The sequence below is a fragment of the Typopeltis vanoorti genome, chromosome 5, assembly GCF_054136105.1.
Source record: "Typopeltis vanoorti isolate ZY-2024b chromosome 5, IOZ_Tvanoo_1.0, whole genome shotgun sequence".
In the NCBI taxonomy this organism is placed as follows: domain Eukaryota; kingdom Metazoa; phylum Arthropoda; class Arachnida; order Uropygi; family Thelyphonidae; genus Typopeltis; species Typopeltis vanoorti.
The window spans coordinates 165,868,736-165,890,390 of record NC_143553.1 but is presented as its reverse complement, the minus strand read 5'-3'; the positions used below and the strand labels follow the sequence as shown (position 1 = coordinate 165,890,390).

Sequence of the window (21,655 nt, the reverse complement as noted above, 5' to 3'; positions counted from 1 at the left end):
TAGTGATTAACTTTCCATCTTTTTTATGAAGCATTTTTGCAACACCTGACTCGCCCTTCTTTTGTCCTGAATATATTATCCGAAATTCTCCACTCCAGAAATCACCCTGTCCCTCCCAATCTCGTCTCACTAATGCCCAGAATGTCTATTTCTAGTCTTTCCATTTCTTTTTTCACATTTTCTATTTTACCTGGTTCTAGCAATGTTCTTGCATTCCATGTTCCAATATTCAGCTTATTTCTTGTCTTCATTTTTGAATAAGTACTAGAATTTCGTTGGCTGTCGACCTGAGAAGCCCGGTTACTTCTCCTGCCGGGAGAAGTAACCGAGCCTTCACAGAAGGAGTCCATTGCCATCTTGATTTCATTTTTAACTTCCATTGCTGCTTTTACTTGGGAATGTAATGTGGTGGTTTCCCCTTGCCTTCCACATCGCAGTATTGTAACATGTATGCTACAGGAGGTTAATACAAGTAGCGCTGCTGCCCACTACGATAACTATTAGTGGTTAGTTGAAATAGGAGGAAATACCCCTAGCCCTCAAGTACTCTACTAGCTTCAGGGAGAATGGAGGACCTCCTCTTGAAGTTAGTAAGCAAGAAAAGAGACAAAGTTTTAAGTAAAGAATCCTCATTAGGAAGAATGTTAGTGTGAGGGTAGAAGCAGGAAGTGGAAGAGTTAGAGAAAAGTATGACCAAAAGCTTTGAAATAGATCATACTTAGCTCTGGGACCCCAGGTTAATCATGCCCATGCCTGCAAGTCACAAGCTGTTCTTATGAGTACTAAAAATAATTTTTCTACTGTTCTATTATTAAATGATGTAGAACAATAAATACACTAAAATTACAATAATATACTGAAATACACCGATAAATCTAAGGAAACACTCAACAAATTAACAAAAACTACTGACCTTTTAGGAACTTCCAAATACACGTATTTTCACACATGTAGCCTCGAACCCAAAATTTAATGGTAAATTATATTATACCTATTATACATATATTAACTTACGTTTCAATTGCGTTTGTTATAGTTTTGATTTTTTCCCCATAAAACTCAAAGTAATAAGTTATCAACGGGATTTTATGAGGGAATCGCCATACAACATAACATCTTCCTTTTTTATACTTCTACTTTACTTACCCGATCATTATGGAATAATATCTTGCCTAGTACAGTGCTTTGTTGTCTCTCCTTCTGCAGGTTAACCTTCTGATCCTCTCTCTCTCTCTCTCTCTCTAAAAGTATTGAATTTTTTAAATTTCCACAATCCCTTCACTGGATCGAATGCTAGCATCCCCTACTCCCCCCCCCCCCCCCCACCACCACCTGGTGAAGCTAGCTTCTTGTTTTCAATGGTAGAGGGGAGCATTCCTTTTCCTATGCAACTGTGTATTTTTGACACCATTTTAGGGCATTACTTTTGTACTGCGATATCCTAATAAATGTTATGAAACACACCAAATACAATAAAAACACAAAAATCAGCAATAAGGTTTTATTAACAAGCTTGGGAGGAAAAAAAAAAAACCATAAAAATCACTCATTTCAAACCCGAACACTGGACTCTGTGTGCGTGCGCTTCTAATATTAATATAGATTTCAGAGATTAGAATAAATGACATAGATTTCATTTTAAGAGTATTATGAAGAATAAGATCACAAAGCATAGATTTTTTAATTAAATGGGCAATATGTAATGAATATCTTCCGACATTGCACTTCACTAAACAAAGTTCTTCAAAATAATTTCGAGGTGAATAATGGTTCATATCTAAATTCATTGGTCATTCATTTTTTGAAACTAGACATTGGCATACGTGAAGAGAATGATTTTTTCTCCTGGAATGTTTTGCTATCTCTGCTTCTAATATTTGCGAGTTATTTATATCATGTAGGTGGTTTATTAATTTTATGTCATTTACTAATCGAGTTGCATTATCTTTTATTGTTTCTCTCTTATTAAGAAATAAGAGACATAATTCTCTTAAGTTACGCATGGATAATAATATTTTCCATAGTATTTTTTTCTTTAAACAAATACCAATCTCCACTACTGCCACTCTCATTTCATGAAATTTTATAAGACTAGCTAACGTCTGTTTTGTATCATTTTCTGAAGACTTCTCCATGTTTCTTATTCTTAGCGACAATAACGATGGACAATTATCAGAAAGCATTGATACTACATGCACAGGTTTAATAGCAGGAAGATTTTTAACGGCGAAATGCTTCAATCTCTTTAATTGAGAAATAGCTAACATATCGTCTTCAGAAAAAATTACGAGACATTTGCACTCTTTCTCTATACACCCTCTAACATCACATTCTTCAATCATCTGACAGTTTTTAACAATCGCTTCAAATTGGGATTGAGTAAGTTTAGCCTCCTTATTTTTTCTATTATAAACATGATTCATTGTATTGAAATAACAGCACGGGTGTGCAATAGCTCTCAAGCATTCTAACATACTGATAGCCTCTGAAATATTAAACTCTCCCTGTAAATGTGTCCCAAGAAAATTTATTTCGGTAATCCTGTTGGAATCGGGAAACAATCCACTAAAGATGTCAGAACTTTGTGGTAATTGAATAATGCTATCACAGATCCGAAGATTCTGAAGCCTTTTCCCACCAATTGTACGAATGACTTCTAAATCAGTTTCATGTAGTTTAAAGCTGCTTACATACAGGCATTCTAATGCATTCGCAGGGTGAATTTTATTTAAAAACGTTTCATCTAATTTTGTGGTCTTGTTGTCATACATAGCAATATGTTTGGTATTGGAAAGGCAGGCAGGCATTACTGGAAAAGTAATGTTTTCACTGAAGAGCCAGGTGAGTTTTTTAAGTTCACCTTCGCTATTTATTATTCCAGCAGTGTGTTTCAATATATTTTTTAACATTTCAATTGCTTGTAAATCCAAAACTGCTTCTGTAAGTGGATTGATGTCACTAATAAGAAAGAATGTCTTTAGTTCTGGTAAACTATAAAACTATAAACAAATAGTTTCATCAGGAAATATGTAATGCTGTAATATATAGTTCAACAGATATAAGATTTCTACTTCTAGTAAGCATATTTTCAACCAGTCTGAGATGACTGGAGATCACAAACATTTCCAAGCAGAGATTTTTTAAACCAAAGTTAAAACTCAGGCATGTTTGGAAATGTTCATCTACTTCTGAAACACTAGCACAAGATGATTCCAATTTGACCGTCCAAAAAAAATCCTGCAGAGAATTTATTTCTATTAATATAATCGAAAATAACTTTAGGTTGACATCTCAACTCTTTACATTCAAAACACTAATGTTTTTATACTGAAGGATACACTCCTTTAACATTGGAGATGATATTCAACTACACTCATAGAAATTTAATTTTCTATTGTCCGCATTTCCCAAAAATGCATTAAATAAGTCTTTAATGTTTTGTGAACTTAACCTTCTCTTTCTGTTCACACTTAGATTTTTGCGTAAGCCTGGCTTCTTGGTTATTCTATAAAACGTTTTGCACACTTGCCTCAAATTTAAAAAGTCTTGAATACGTAAATAAGAAAAAATTGCGTCAGAATTTCATCATCTAATTCTATCAATGGCAGCATAGTTTTGGGATTCTTGAATACTCGTTTAATAGAAGAGTACTTACCAACAAAAATAAATGATTTCACATTCCGAAACGTAGCACAATAATTAGAAGATTGGCGCCAAAATTTTCTAACGATTTCAAACCACTATAACTGCGTATTTACGAATTGACAGTGCGTTCATTGCCACCCATAGTGACCAAAAAATATACTGATGAAAAACATGGAAAACTGTAATTGTTTAGAATAAATCCAAAAGGAGAGGTAAAAGGAAGCCGCTGCTGAATATGTGAAATACGACTACTTTAATAAGATAAAAAAAAAATGAACAAATAGTTATCCCCGACATAATAATATTTAGCCAATGAAAAACTACCGAACATAGCAGAAACAGTGAGTAGAGAAGATTGACTTTAGCTGCAGGAGATTGCACATTGATCACATGAGCTCATTTTTTAATTGGTGTATTTCATGTTACTGAGCTGTTAGTACCAAATACATATAATGAAGCTTGATGTTAAGAAGAATATTAACTTCTACAGACATAAAAGACTCACCCTTAGAGAGAGAGAGAGAGAAATTGCCTAAAATCCATAATCAATCAAATTACTCAACCCATTTCGGACTGACAAGAATTGTTGGAAGGATTTTTAGGATGAAGAATCTGGGTGAAGATAGGTTTCACAACTGGATTGATCTAAATAGGGATCTTGACGCAGGGTAGCATGAGTTGGCTAAGTGGATATCTTGTTATCTTATTTCAGTAACCTATTTACGTTTTGTAACGGGGTGACAGCTTTTTCAAACATGGGAAATGCTTGTATGGCGAATTTCTCTATTTGGCAAAGTCATTCAATAGCTTGTTACATGATTAGACAAACTAGTGAAGACATCGTTTGAAAGGGGATTTGCAAAAGTATGCAGATGACCTTAATTTGGAAAGGGTTCTGGAACAGGTTATATATATATATATATATAACCGCGCGGACGAGAATCGAACCTAACCAAGTGGCTAAGTTCGATTCCCGTCGAAGAGATGAGGATCTTAAGGATCTTCCTCAGCCATAGCCAAGTTAGCTGGTCTTGGGCGTCGACAGCAAGGTTTTACCGCCAGTTTATCGGAGGTTTTTCATCCCGCAAGCAGTCAAACGGGCCCCATGAACACACGCGGGCAACAGCCATGAATACCTCCAATAGGGGTGCAGCAAAGGAGTGGCATGCCGACTGCATTATTTCACTGCGACTTCTCATTATGAGGAGGTCCAACCCGTCTGATTCGGATGGAAGGCATATACATTATATATATATAAATTTTTTTAAACTTGGGTATATTATGTTAAAGATGCCAAGCAATTTTATATATAAAGTTTTTTAAACTTGGGTATACTATGTTAAAGATGCCAAGCAATTTTATAAGCTAGGTTTTAATCCTTCTTTCCCAAGTGAAGCAAACAAACAAGTCAAGTTTACACCTCAATGTAGTTCAATTCTGAGGGAACTCGCAGTAAACGTGTGGATTAAGCTCTGATCACTTTCTTTAATATTTCCCCCTATATATATATATATATATATATATATATCAGCTAACGCCTTTTTATTCCCCTATAGGGAGTAGGCGAGGCCATTTAACCCTGTCTAACTTTTGGAGACAGTGGGCAGTTCAATCTCCACTGGCAGCCAATCAGAGATAGCTGGCCCAAGGCTATCACTAATTAAGCGGCACGCAGTGAAGAGAGAGACGTCTCAACAAGTGCCACCATCTCGTGGTTCTTAACCCTAACACAATATATTTTAATGTCTGAAATTATATGGGTTCTACGGTCAATTTTCTTGAGTTTCTGGGGAAAGAAATCCACTTGTCCTTGCCAGAGATCGACTAACTCGGGAACCCGTCGAAAAAAGACAGAAAAATATCTTCTAGTCGCTGACTAGTTCCAAAACAATGTCTTGCTTCGTGCAGTCAAGCGCCGTGGTGTGCGAACTCCACATACACTGACCTACACAGGCTCTCTCTCTCTCTCTCTCTATATATATATATATATATATATTAGATTTATTTCCTCTACAGGTTTCATTTTCTATATGTCTAAAAGCATCATCGGAAGGTTGCTTAACATAAGTAAAAACTGACAAAAATACTAAACGTTTTTCAATAGCAGTAAGTTGCAAAGATTTACGTGCAGTGTGTACATTGATGTCTAAACTTCGTATATTATTGCTGGCATTGGAGATCTTTAATGTTAAACATGTTAATGTCTTAAAGTATCATTCTTTGATTTCTGTTTAAGTGTGCCATTTGAACGAATGACCTCGAAGGACTCCTTGAACAACCTGTCGAAGTAATTTTCTTCTAAGCAGGGTATGAAGGATGCTTGCCAATTTTCCAATTTGCTAATGATAATCAACCAGCAATGTATTAGTTGACAAATGTCAAGAAATATCTCCTATGTGGCCATCAAGCTCTTTCATCAAGCAAAACAAGTGAGAAGATTTTGCTCAGGACGTAGTGAATGCACAGAATGAATTCCCAAAGTAGGTGGAAAATGCACAAAGCTAAATGCATTTAGAACAACGCATTGCAAAACGTTTTGTAAAAATATCTTCGTTATGAAAACCATCAACAAAATATTGCCATGGTGTTGCACCACCTTTAGACTTGAAGTACGTTCAGGCGCAAACTTAACTGTTTGCTTACTTGGGATTAGGAGTAAAATAACCAAGTTTATTTATAAAATTACTTGGTAACCCTAATATAAACGTTTTTAACGGTCTGTTTGCTTACTTGGGAAATGGAGTGAAACCAGGTTTAAAATTTCTTGGTATCTTTAACATTTATTATACCCAAGGTAAAATAATTTCTACATTTATATCTCCTCCTGAGATTTTTATTTAATAAGGTTAAAACACCTTATGGTAACTTTCTGGTAAAATACTTTTACGTTTGTCTTCTAACACTGTTCTGTATATTATTCCTATTTTCTATGATCTGAGTCTATATCCGCTCCTTGAAAAGTTCTACACTGCTGTACTGATGTTATCTATCTTCTTTTAATCGTAATCATATCGATCATGTTGGTTTTCCCATCATTTCATCACCATGTCCAGTTTCTACACTCCTTTTGCTGGAATCTTGTGTTACAGATAATCATCTCGTGGTCCACAGCAAGTTCTAACATTTTTTCACCTTGTTCATTTCTTTCTCCAAAATTGGGATACCGAATGAAAATAATAAAATAAATCAGTTAATGCCTTTTATTCCCTTAAAGGGAGTAGGCGAGGCCTTTACCCTATCTAGCTTTTGGAGACTGAGTGGGCAGATCAATCACCACCGGTAGCCAATCAGAGATAGCTGGCAAACGTCTATCGCTAATTATAGCAGCTGCCAATGAAGAGGCTGGCAAACAAGTGCTGCCATCTCTTGGTACCTAACCCTAACAAGATATCTTACTGTCTGAAATAATGTGGGTACTACGGTCGATTTTCTTGAGTTTACGGGATGAACAACTCGAGTTTCCAGGAGGGAAAACTCATTTGCCCGTGCCATAGATCGACTAATTCAGGAACCGGTCGAAGAAAGGCTTAGAAAAAGTTCCTTCAGTTGGTGAATAGACTTGAACTTAACCAAGCGCAGAGGACGCTAGCACAATAGAAACAAACTAACAGAACATTGTCAGTAGGAACATGGAATGTACAGACACTTTGGATGTCAGGAAAACTAGAATTACTTTGCAAGGAAATGAAGAGATATTGGCGTGATACAATTAGGACTGGTGGAGATGCAATGGACATCATCGTAATCATCTGGTAGCATTCTCTAGCAAGAGGGTTGCAGCAGATGAGCAGCTCTTCTCCATTTCTGTCTGTCTGTCGCTTCCATCATTCTTAAACCAGTCCATTCCATGATGTCATTAAACCACTCTCTGGTTGGTCTTCCACGTCTTCTCTTCCCCTCAACTTTCCCTTGTAATATAGTTCTTGTCGGTTGTCCCGAAGAACCTCTCAGAAGATGTCCTGCAAATCTAGTCTTTCTTTGCATAATATTCTTTAGCAGTGTTCTTTCCATCCCAACTCGTCTTAAAACTTCTTGATTTGATATTCTTTCTGTATAGCTAATCTTTTCCATCTTTCTATAACACCACATTTCCAGTGCATTAATTCTTTCCATATTTCTCTTTCTTAGTGTCCATGACTCACTTCCATAACTTGCAATACTCCAAACTGTTGCTTTAACTATTCCAATTCTAATGCCTATTTTAGTGTTGTTTATTAAAATTCTCTTCACATCATCAGGAGAGATAAATAGATGCGAAGTCATATGTTAAGGCAGTTTGGGTTATTAAAAATCCCACCATTACTCCTCCTAATACTAATTATCTGATTGTATTTATTAATATTTCTTGCTTGCTTGGTGCTGTATAAGAAATAAGGATATATTTAGTACACAAACATACACCGATTTTTTTTCTGAAAATTTTCAGCAATACGTTTTGAAAGGGAAAATCATTTAAAGCTATTGAAGATAACTTTTCCAATTTTAGGAGTCTTAAAAGACAAACTCTCCTTTCATTATTCTGTCTTTTATAGTTACAACAAAATTCAATTGGAAATCGATAAATCTGTCTTCCCATTTTGAAAATTCTATGGAACTAGAAAGATGGGTTTGAATCGCACTGTAAGCATGGATTTGTAATGTTTCTAGATCGGAGATGAATTTTATTGCCCAGTGTTAGACAGTCAATCCTCTGTTTCCAATAAGAAGGATTGTCTTCTTGTTTGGAAGGCAATCCTTGATTGAAGGATTGGAAACACGAAGTTCTGTAAACTAATACCAGTACATGGAAAAGTTTTAGAAAAACTCCTGCATAACTTTTCCCAAGTGGGAAAAGTTATGCAGGAAGAGGTCTGATATCCTTGGCTACTTGCAAAGAAGAGTTGACTACGAAATGGATCTCAGCAACTGTTATATTCTGAAATGCCAAGATGGGGAATTAATGCTTGTGATACAGGAGCTGGTGGATGTAAAGTTTCTCTATTAGTTGTGAAGAAGCTCAGAGATTTTCACCAAAAATGTACGACATTGATAATCATTTACTATTTTTAGAAACTGAATTACCAGCAATTCGTATCATGGGGAAAATTATCGCTAATCATTTAAATTCATCAATGGTAAAATTAGACCTTCGAGATTTTATTCAATTCAATAAAGATTCTTTATTTTGGGATATTTATGAACATTTTACAAAAACTACTTGTGTATATCTTGTGACAAAAGAATACACAGAAAGCTTAGCAAGGCCTGGTGTCATTTCCAGACTGATGCAATATCAAATGTATGGAGCAGTATTAACTATGGCACTGATCTAAAAACTTTTGCATGACCAGCTATTTTGATGTAATGTAACCAAGAAACAGTGAGTAACAAAAATTTTATTCATTGAACTCTTTGGAAAATGTTAAGAATGTAAACTAAATATTGTGAAATATTTTTAGGTAATTACATGTTTCGAATTTTTCTCTGTGAATATACTTGTAAATAGTATTTCAGCAAAATAAAATATGCATTTGTAAACTTGAATGAACAAAGATGTGTGCTTTTGTTGTGTTTTTCCACAGTGGATTTTTTACTCAGTTATTCTGATTAGAATTTGATATTTAAATCCACAACTTTATACCTTAATGCAATTCTGTTTAATTATTCTAAAAAATCACTACTGGTAACAACTAATATCCATGTAATTGATTATTTTAGAAATTGTCTAATGCTACTTATTAACATTGTTTGAGTTATCTGAAAACATTTCATTCACATAATCGAAAATCCAAACTGTTAGAATTTGGTGGTTTTACAGAGAAAGAGCAGATAATTTAACCCAAAAACGTGTATTAATCTCTTAAAGTTTGGTATAGAGAAAATGTTTGTACTCTCCAGATAACACAAATAAAAATTTTACCTTTCCCCACACAAAGTAAGATAAAAACACACCAACAGTATATCCAGCAGCATGCGAAAACATGTTGTTGAGTCATCTGTGCAAAAGGTTCATTTTTTTTAAGGAACGGTCAGGGTAGGGCATAGTAAGGGTAAACAGTACTATAAGAAAAAGCCATAGGGTCGAGTGACTTTGGACTTAAGGTAATCGTTTCCACTGCAGCTGCTGTATTGTGTTGTGGTGTTTTGTGTCCGGTAATGTAAAAATGAGTTTTAAAAGAGCCGTGAGTAGACATATCAATACAAAATTAATAACCGAAAACTCATGTGTAAAGATTATTTAATAGTATAATTTTCGCCTGTGTACCACAGGCATCTTCAGTACATTTTAAGCTCAAATTAAACAATAACTGACAACTCCAAAAAGCACCACCTAAGTAGCTGGTGTAAAATAACTAAAAAGGTCAATAAATTTCCTAACAAAAAATGTATACAATAAAAAGTTAGGAAAGATTAGCTGATTTATAAAGTACTATCTCCCATAAAGGCGATAGACGTAACCCGGCGGATCTATTTAAGTTAGGAGAATGAAATAAAGTTTCACGTTTCTTTATAAAGGCGTTCCATGAGGAAGCAACTTTTGTGACGGACTCTTGTCTTTCTCCAGTGAACTCTATGTCTAGTGAAGATGGTATGTTCTGCAAGTCCAGACTTTTCAGGTTTAAAGTATTCAATATAAGATTGGTGTTCTAGCCGAATAGAGGCAGATCTTCTTGAATACTTTATACCTGAAAAGCCTGTACTTGCAGAACATGCCATCTTCACTAGACATAGGGTTCATTGGAGAAAGACAAGAATCCTTCATAAAAGTCGTTCCTCATGGAACGCCTTTATAAAGAAACATGTGAAACTTTACTTCATTCTGCTAACTTAAATAGATCCGATGGCTTACATCTATCCCCTTTATGGGAGATAGTACTTTATAATTGGATGCCCAAAACGTGAAAACATAACGTGTACTTTTAAATGCCTTTGGAAACATAGCGAACATTTCTGTGCTTTTAATAATGCTCAAAAATATATTTAGTGGTTTCAAAAAAATAAAAATGTGACCCTTAATTTTACAACAGTAATAAATTCCCAACATCACAAATTAAGAAACTTTCAGATGAGAGTCACATTGTCGAAAACCACATGATGGCAATTCCTCAACCATGAGAAGAACCTTTGAAGAACAATGCAAAATTAACAATAAACAGATTAAGGACAAAAAAATAAGATTGTATTTTTCACTTTATTTATTTTCTGTTTGTTAGATTCAGTAAATGCATTGCAAGTAATATTTCACTCAAATAAAAATGTGTAAATTAAAATGAACAAATGGGTGTCGTTGATGTGTTATGCAATTTTAAGTAAGACAATATATATATATATATATCCTATCCCAATGGCTTTAACAGGCCTTTAAGGTCCACAACCTTCCAAGCATGCTTGGATTTCGTAACCGAAATACGAGGATAGAATGGTCACTCCTATGCCTCAAGGTATTCTTGGCTGTATCCCTGTGTGTTCAAGGGGCCGGTTTGCCTGCTTGCGGGATGAAAAACACCAGATAAACTGGCGGAAAAAACCCTACTGCCCGCGCCCAAGACCGGCTAACTTGGCTATGACTGAGGAAGATCCTTCAGCTCCTCACGTCTCCGACGGGAATCGAACCTAGGACACTCCTTCCCCAGGCATATGGTTGCGAAGCGCAAAGCCACTAGGCTAACCGCGCGGACTATTATATATATATATATATATATATATATATATATATATATATATATATATATATATATATATATATATATATATATATATATATATATATATATATATATATATATATATATATATATATATATATATATATAATATTCATCAAAGCTTGATTTGCTTCCTCAGTCTTAAGAAAAGGCTGGTTAAATTATATTCCACTAATTCGAGCCCTACCCAAGGACCTATGAGTTGTGGAAATACTTTTGGAAAATGAAAGCTGTGCTGAACAAAGCGGCCTTTTGCAGCTGCCCAATTTTTAATCCATCTAACTCGAGTGCTTCTAGATGTTTTTTCAATGTTTTAGGGATGGCGCCTAAAGCACCTATTATTATGGGAACAACTTTCGTTTTCTTTTGCCAGATTCGTTCAACTTCGATTTGCAAATCGCGATATTTTGTAATTTTTTCATTTTCTTTGTTGTCAATCCGACTATCTCTTGGTGCTGATATTTCGATAAACGTAACGCCCTTGTTTTCACTTTTTTCAACCACTGTAATATCGGGTGTATTATATATATATATATATGTAGAAAGTATTTTACCTTGGGTATAATAAACGTTAAAGATACCAAGCTATTTTAAACCCAGTTTTACTCCATTTTCCAAGTAAGCAAACAAGTCAAGTTTGTGCCTGCAAGTGTTGCCAGTCTAGCTGACCCTGCACATAGTGCAAGACCGAATAACTCATGGTAAAAGTAGAATAAGCTCTTATCACTAATCTTAATATTTACCCATAATGCAAAGCACATCTCCTGCAGGAGATATATGATGCTTTGTATTAAAGGCAAGGGGCCACTACCCAGACCGGTTTCGACTTTTTTTGAGGTCTCATCAGTGGGAGCCAGGCTAGAAATACCAAGATTTTAGTAATACACAGCTTATAAGTATTTTACCAGAACAAGTTACCATAAGGTGTTTTAACCTTATTAAATAAAAATCTCAGGAGGAGATATAAATGTAGAAAGTATTTTACCTTGGGTATAATAAAAAGCATCATACATCTCCTGCAGGAGATGTGCTTTGAATTATGGGTAAATATTAAGATTAGTGATCATAGCTTATTCTACTTTACCATGAGTTACTTGGTCTTGCACTACGTGCAGGGTCAGCTAGACTTGCAACACTTGCAGGTGCAAACTTGACTTGTTTGCTTACTTGGGAAATGAAGTAAAACCAGGTTTAAAATAGCTTGGTATCTTTAACATATAATTTGATAACATATAATTTGAAATATATATATATGTATATATATATATATATATACACTAAGTAAAAATCATAGTTCAACTTGTTTTGTAATGTCACATGGAGAAAAATCACATGAATTGCACCTAAGTACCAGTGGCAAATCATACACTATGAACATCAGCACAAATGTTAAATCAAAAGAGTAATAAGAAAAAAAATACTGACTTTTTCACTTTAATTAATTTCTGTATGTTAGATTCAGTAAATACAAATTTGTTAATAATATTACAGTCAAATAAAAGGAAACATAGAAATTAACAAAGTATATATTACAGATCTAATATTCATTTGAAATAAATTCCAGTTTCCTAGCTACACAAAATGTAAACAAACAAACAACCCATCTACCTGAAAACAATAAGTGTATAAAATCCTTAAACAGGAATGAATAAGTTTAGCATATGTGTCATCACAATCATGTGAATGCTAATCACTCAGTCATATGTAAGTGTTTGAGAAACATCCAACCATGGGAAAATGATATCTTCCCATGGTTGGATGTTTGAAAACAATACCGCAACTCATATATTACAGGATGTGATTAATACAAACAGACTAAACACTGCCCATAGTCTGATAGATGTCGAAAACTAAGACCGGAAATAAATGAGATTAACAGAAAGGCAAGCACTGAGTTTACTTTTCTTCTACGATGTTGGTAATCAGAGAGGCTCCAGAAGCACGGCAAAAAAAAACGTGGGAAGTTATACCTTTTGAACAATACTGCAAGTCATCTAATACAGGATGTGATTAGTTGTATACAAAATGACTAATTATAGTTCCATAGTGTGAAAAGAGGACCGAAAACTAAGACTGGAAATTAATGAGTCATCTTCAAGAAAACGAACAGAACCAAATGGATGGAAATCTAAATGATGTAGTCAACTATATTTTCTGGTTATTTACAGAAATATTGTTGTTTCAACTCATGTATGAGTGTTTGTGTTGTGCTGTGGATATAAAATACAACTATTTTGGAATATCTTATTTGGAATATTCGCATTAAGAAGAGCCATTCTGGAAAGACTGTAAGTAATTGAAATTATCATTAGAATTTCTGGAATACATACAAAAGGTTTTGAAATCCATTAAACTGTCCTCGCAACTAGACTCTACTATACTCTAAGAATTCTCATAGTCTTTAGAATATGAATATAGAATAAAATATGTATGAGCTATGGGAAAAAAATGTGTGTTTGAGGGATACCAGCATATAATTCAATTATTCAGAAAAGCCTAATCACTGTCGCCCATAACGAAGCTACTCTAAGAATTCTCACCCTTTAAGAGAAAAGAAATACCCCAAAATCTACTGGAAAATTAGTACAGCCATCTATAGACAACCAAAGACAAAACATGACGACAATGACGGATGTGTGTCACCCTGGGAAAATTCCAAGATATCTTATCTCATAAACATCGCCCACAATTCCATAGGCAAACCAAAACACCATATTATAACACAGAGAGACATATGTTCCCCAGAAATTTCCGAACACAACGTCATGACTACTTATCTCTAAAATCACTCACAATGCTATACGTGAACCCAACACACTATGTGATGTCCCTGACAGAAGGGGGCCCCAGCGAAATTCCAAACATTCCAAACTTTATCTTATCACTATCCATCACCTATAATGTATGCAAACCATTTACTTATCTAAAACTCATAACAATACACATCCAAGACACTGACGTTGCTTCCCCCCATTCACCCTACCCCTATTTTGTTCATAGTATCCCACCAATCACGACACGAATCCTTATCCACTAATATCTTCCTTTTCCATTCAAAACAATAACATCACTTATTTACAACTGACAAATTACATCACTTATCTTCATCTGAAAACAACACGCATGCACGTCACGATTTGTTATCTTATCTTGATCTTGATCATGTCAGAAGTGTCCCACCAATCACGACACGAATCCTTATCCACTAATATATCTCCCTTTTCCATTCAAAACAATTAACATCACTTATTTACAACTAACGAATGGTGTCACTTATCTACATCTGATAATAACAAACATCATGACATGATTCCTTATCTTATCTTGATCTTGTTCAAACTGTCACCAATCACGACATGAATCCTTATCTCTAACATCACCCATAAATCCATACGCAAACAAAACACAAGAACTGAAGCCATTGACACATATGTCCCCAGTTGAATTCCAAACACATGACGTCACACACAATGACGTCATCATCTCAACAACCAATCACGTCACGATTCCTTATCTTATCTTGATCTTGATCATGTTCAAAGCGCCTACCATACTACTCAGTCTGCTGAGTAGACTGCTATATGGGACGCGATAAAATGCCTTAGAAACATCAAGAGCAGTCACCTGAGTTATTATTATTATTATCATTATTATTATTATTCGTGATTGAACTGCCCACTCAGTCTCCAAAAGTTAGATAGGGCTAAAAAGCGACCTCGCTTAGTCCCTACATGGGAACAAAAAGGCATTAGCTGATTTATGATTATATTTATAATGATTATTATTCGTGACACTACCAAGGAGTCAGAAGACTCATTGCGGGAGGACACCTATTGTACAACTCTCTGTCTCCACCACTACCCTGAACCTCTACTATCAATCATCTACATCAGCCCCGCTCTGAAACCTTCTCTTCATGGCTAAATAAAATAAAAAATGAAAGTAAAAATAATAGTAAAATAAAATTAATTGAATTTCGCCTTAAATTGATTTTAATATTCGATGTATGATTCTAATAATCGAGTAAAATGCAGTGGATTTTACTGTTTTTTTAATAGGTCCTTGCTGTTGATTCTAATAACCAGTGATTACAATAAACAGTGCTTACTGTATATAACATAAACGATAATATAACACATGAATACTTACTTGATAACGTTTCTTTTACAAAAAAGAAAAAAAAAAAAAGCGACACTAAAACACCAAACGCAAGCAGTTAAGAAATTTTTATTCGTTCGCACAGTTTGCAAGAGAAGATCAACTGCGCTAATTTGACTGGATAGTAGATACGTAAACGCACAAAGAATTTAAAATATTATTTATTACTTGAGATGTTTTATCACGGTCAAAAAGGAAATTTTATTGGTCAGTTATTAAGTAGTAAAAACTTTTACTAGCCGTTTGTCGTTCGATAAACGCCAAATTGTCTAGATGAAGATGGTATCTGTGCCTGAGGTTCGCAGAATGCATCACTTCGGAGGCCCCCAAGCGCACGCTTCTTGCACCTGTGCGATGGTTCGCCACTGCCTACTAGAAGATACTCTTCCCCCCTTCTCTCAGCCACTCATTCCTCGGAGAAAATAATCAAAGGAAAGGTGAATCGATTAACATACATACACCCCGAAGAAAATATCCTTTCCTCCCTTCCAAACTTATTGAAATGTCAAATCGTTTAAGATATCAACAGTTTTCTCCCTTTGAATTTAAATCATTGAATCGTACCTCTCATGCAGCATATACTTGATGGACAAGCGCTCAGATACGCTCTCGATACCTTTTACGAATGTTCACATGCTCATTCGCAAAACCACACTTCAATTAATATTTACACCGTAAAAATGGCAGCATTTCTAGTGAAGAACAATCAAAACAAAATTGAAATGGAAACGATGAAAAAGACTTCGCACTCGTTCTTTTGATTGTCAAATGACTAATGATGAAGTAGTAAACCAAATGTACACCTAGTCCCGTCCTCTTGAACGGCAACGTGGCGACAATTTTAAGCAAACCAGTGATCGATTTTATTGCCTTCCATGTAACATCTGGGTTTGAAACCCATATCGATGCAAAAAACTTTTATAAGGGTGTGCGTGTGTGTGTGTGTGTGTATGACAAATAGATAACATCCACCACTGCCATACTTTATTTGGCAATGATGTCTTCTGCTAGAATAAATGGTAGGGTCGCAGATTCCCTTTCCATACAAAGTTTGTAGGACAATCACAAACATCCATTCTCATGGCGGGATTCGAACCCACGGCCTCTTGGTTGGAGAGCGGACATGCTAATCACTCGGCCAATCAGGCCGACAGGGCCGGCCTGATTGGTAGTGATATCATCAGCACGTTAATGTTGATGGGTCCGACACTTTTGTACTGTAAGCAGTGTTTCGATGGGTGCTTATTATTTAAAGAAGTTTAATTAGCAGCAGGGTTGTGAAACCGTCACAACTTCCCCTGGTGACGTTATCCGTTTCCATTAGTCACTCTGCAAATAAAGTAACAGAGTTAGGTGAATTTATTGGAATCTTCATCTTATTTAAATTCTCTATCAAAATGAGTGTTACGGTTTGTTTGTTTGTTTGTTTGTCTATCTATCTAAATATGCCTTCTGTTAATCCTGAAAATATTGTCAAAGAGTTATGCGCCTCAACCGGAAAATTCTCAGAATCCGCAAGTTGTTGGATGAACATTCCATGCTCCTTCTTCAAGTTCCTTCGTTTTTTGAACTCTTTGTGTTATTCAATTTTTCTTTTATTGACTCCCATAGATTTCTTTTGATATTTCAGCGTTCCCAGCGAAACCCAAGTTTTAATGTCAGTTCTTTCTTCCGAGTAGTGATCATCCATTTCCAAAACATCCCCTTAGAACATGTACTAATTTTCGCTCTGCATCTACTAGCAACTCTTTCTGGTTCAAGTCGAAACAAGTCAGGGCATGTTTGTGTTCACATCACTCTCTTTCGTAAAAAGAGCTCAGCAAATTCCCTCTTCATCACTTTATAGCAACTCACGAATATAGAATATGAAAAATATAAATAAACAAGTAAACTTTCCCCTCATCCTCCAACAGTTAGGGTTAAAACGGCCTGGTCTACTCCCTATAAGAGGAAGAAAAGGAGTCAGCTGATTTCTTATTATTTTTTAAAAAATGAAATAAGAAAAACAATCATTATTGTGCCTCGTGTCATGAGGTACGAAAACTGACACTTTCTCTATCTCTCATTCGAGAACGTGCTCTGTGCAAAGGTAAAAATAAAAGCAAAAGTTGTAAGGAATAAATATGGAATTTAAAATATTAGATATTGGATATGCAGCCTAACGGATAATAACAGCATTTTGATTTTCATGACAGATATTAGTTGCGTGGAATATCTCCAGCAAAAACAAGACAGAACCGCACATAAATTATCTACTTTTATTAATAAACTTTCTAGAGATTCACTAGTAAGTGAATCTCTACTAAGAGAACTCATTCCATAGGAACTCTATGTCCAGCCGTAACGGACATAATTCTCTCTCTCTCTCTCTCTCTGATTAATCCATCGTAATCGATATGAATTAATCTTTTAGAGGGTGCTCCTACTAACTAACATATATATGCCAAAGATTCTATTTTGGTTTCAGATTAAAATTCTCATAATAAGTTTTGTATTCTGGCGTTAGTAATGTGGCACGCAGGAAAAAGCGAAGATCGCGATGCCTTATTCCTGCTCCGACTGAAGTTTGTCCCTTCCAAGCTTTATAAAAAGTCTTATTATTCTGTGTGTGTGTGTGTGTGTGTGTGTGTGTGTGTGAAAATCTCCTAGTTTTTCGGTGATTAACATAGTGAATGAATCGTTTATTTGACAGCAGCTGTAATTAATTGTTAGGACTAATTAATAGCACTCTCCCAACATCCCTAATATTTTCTTAGCTAGTTCTTCTTCCAAATATATCGAAGTGGTCACTTCTTTTCTCCTTAACACACAGACTACAATTTTGTGCAAATTTCTTCTTCCTGAGAACGTTTTCCCTCAGCTATTCTCAACTTTGCGTCCAGTGCCACGCGGGGATGATTTCCTCTTCCTTTCCACGGCTGCTTCGACTGTAGCAATCTAAACACTTACTCGGAGCAAGATGCTGAAATTATCCTCGCTGGAACGAAGGCCTTCATTCTGCAGTTTACGCAAAATTCCGCCCACTGCCTGAGCCATGATTTGACAAGGGGTAATGCAAAGGGAGTCCGAAAGAAAAAATCAGTTGTTTTGTAGTTATGTGAGACAAGAATTACGGCTTCGTTCTCAGCCTACACTAAATGAAAACAACCATCGCAAATTTAAATCTGACTTTGAAAAGTCTAAATGTAGAAAATTCTTCTCCTGTTCAAATGAGTCCTGCCTTCTTCCAACTCCTCATGGATAACCAAGGCATCTCCAACTGCATCACAAACAATGCAGTCTTTTGCGTGAAACACACCGGAAGAATCTTTAACAACCTTGCTGCCATAAGTTCTCTGGTCTCAATGAAGCTCTCAATTTATACTCGAAATTTTCCCTAATACTTTTCATATATCACCTCTCTACACTCTTTTTTGATAGTTTTTATTTCAATATCCAACATTTATCTCCTTACATACTAGTCCGTTAAACACAGATGTTCTGTGTTTAAGGTATGAGTGACGAGATTATTGACGATTTAAGGCACTAATGAATAGGTTATAGGGTAAGGATAACCTAGTCACGGTCAATATTACCAAAAACAGCCCTTCCTTTTTTTCAGGCAAGGATTTCTATTCGCCTTGCTTATATACTACTGCACTTATTATTGTATAGTTAACTGCATCCACGTTAATTAATTTTAATAATGTGAAGTACTATTTATAAATTATTTTCCGTAGCATTCCTAAACTAGTACAGTTTATACTACTTAAATCGGAATTTTTTATTTTGTATATTTATTAATTTAGAAGAGAGAGAGCCTTCGTGGCTCAGTCAGTATACACGAAGCCCTTTGGTCAGAAAGACCTCGGTTCCATTTCTGTCAGTGACGTGAGGACCCTTTATCTGGTCGCTTTCGACGGAAGGTGAATTAGCTGGTCTCCTAGTCCTAGGGAGGAAGTTTTCTTTTTTTTTCTTCCCCGGAAAACTCGTGGTTTTCGTCCCCCCAGAAGATGCATGTGTTCACGGATCTGGCAAACCAGCCCCGTGAACACATGTATCTGCAGGCATAGGATACACCGGGATGCATACGGCTAACCACTTTATCCTCGAGATACAGTTGCGGTTACATGGATGGAAGACCTCAACACCGTGAAGGTAAAAGAGGGAAGGATAATAATAAGAAGAAGAAGATTAATTTAGAAGAAGTGCATATGTATAATATGTAAGTATATGAAAAAAAAATTAAAAAATATAAACATAAATGGACGGAACATGTTGATAGAACGAAAAGAGAAAGATTATCAAAACAAGCCATAAGTTACAAACCATTAAGAAAAAGAAAACCAGGACGTTCTCTTAAGAGATTCAACGATGACTTCTAAGGCCTGAACAGGCCACACTAGGCCTAAATCCTTGACAAGCATAATGATGATGATGATGGGTGGTCTGAAAAGTTCTCGGCCTAACAATGAAAAAACGAATTTATAAGGTGTTATTTCTGGGAAATTCCCATGTTACTCCTCTTAAAAACTCTTATTTTTACAGCTATTTTTGCCTGTTTTCGTTTAGGAGTGTCCCTTATTTTAAATACATTGGCTTTTTACTCGAGAATTCTTAGGGTATTATAATTTTTTCAATTTATGGAGGGTGGGGAAAGGACAAGAGGGCATCCTCGGAAGCTGAGAATGAACGCCGCTAAGAAGGGAATGAGGGCTAAATTTTTCTCTCAGAGGGTGGTGGATGATTGAAATGGATTGCCATTGGATGTTGTGTGTGTGTGGTGTGAATGAATTCAAGAATAAGTATGATAGCTGGTGTGTGTGTGGGGGGGGGGCTCCCTCAATGAGTCCCTGACTCCCTGGATCCCTTAATTTTCTTTCGACGGAAGGTCTCTTTCGGCGTACTTATTATGAAGAGATAGTGTTCCTCTCTCTTCATAATAATAATAATAAATAAAGTTTGATGCCACAGCGAACTCCTTAAAAACCTAAAGCATTCCTTGTATGAAGTACTTTGCTAATAAAATGTTAATGTTAATTGTTGTGTTGTCCCATACTTTTATTATTATTATTATTATTATTATTAGTAGTAGTAGTAGTAGTAGTAGTAGTAGTGATATAATCGGTTCACTTCTAAAGGGATGAAATGCAAAGAAAAATAATAATAATGATTTGTATGAAAACACGTTTTGACACTAAAATGTAACTTTTTTTTATTTGAAAATTTTACTTCAGCTGTCTTTGGAAGAGATTCTGTGCTGGCAAGAAGTGTAATTATTAAGCCGTGTATGCACTGGGGAGTTATGAGTTCTATAAATAGCACATTCAGTTAAGTGGCAATGAATGTTTATTCACTGTAGAGCAAAGATTGGCAATCATTGTGAAAGCGGCGTCGAATGACATTTGCTGTTTTATCTTAGCAGCCTCTAAAGCTCACTTTAGATAAAGCATGTGATTTCTTTACTATCGCTCCACACTTTTATCTGATAGCGTAGTCTTATCAAAGTGCACACAGACGCTTCATTTCAATGGGAAAATTACGAAGTTTGTGAAAGAGCTAGCCAAGGAACAGCCGCCACTGTGAGTAAACACTTTTCTCTGTTGTGTTTCGTTTATGCCCGCCGCGCGATACGAATCAGATTTGAATCGGGATCTTGTCAGAACATTTCTTAGATTTCAAAGCTACAGAAATGATCCCTTTTGCACTTAGGGAAATGATGCACCCTGAAAATGAAACTTCGTCTAGGCAAGGTTGTTCTCGAGGACATCGCACCTCAGAGGAATTCAATCAATATTGATTTCGTAAATCCAAACACGGTTTTCTTTTTCCTGTTATTTGTTTATCAGCAGTTCATTTTCCCGAGAGGATAACGGAAATTAAGCTGTGCCGGCAACGCATGAAACACGAAGTAAGAAAATAATCAGGGATTATAATAATAAGATGTAACAAGCTGTAATTATTACAAAATCCCATCGACCGAAGTAATCGATTATATGTTTAGTTCAATTAATCAATAACTTGGGGATAACCGGGTAAGCGGGCAAACTATTCAGGATACTAATTTTCCTTGAGCTCCGCTCAGCCAGAGCAAAATTGCGGTCTGCATACACAGACAAAACGACACGTTTAGATACTTCGGCCGCCTGTTCCGTAATGCACGTAAAGAAACGGAATCCCATCGTTTT

The 21,655-nt window shown here is 35.6% G+C and overlaps 1 protein-coding gene across 1 annotated transcript in view; it reads left to right on the top strand.

The window, feature by feature from the left end:
* Positions 1–21,010: 21,010 nt before the first annotated feature.
* The window catches only part of LOC150107030 (MFS-type transporter SLC18B1-like), a 213,497-nt gene continuing 212,852 nt past the window's right edge, over positions 21,011–21,655 (top strand). The window contains exon 1 of the mRNA XM_090392910.1: positions 21,011–21,049. The gene's annotated coding sequence lies outside the window, so the exon portion shown is untranslated. The remainder of the gene's footprint in view (positions 21,050–21,655) is intronic.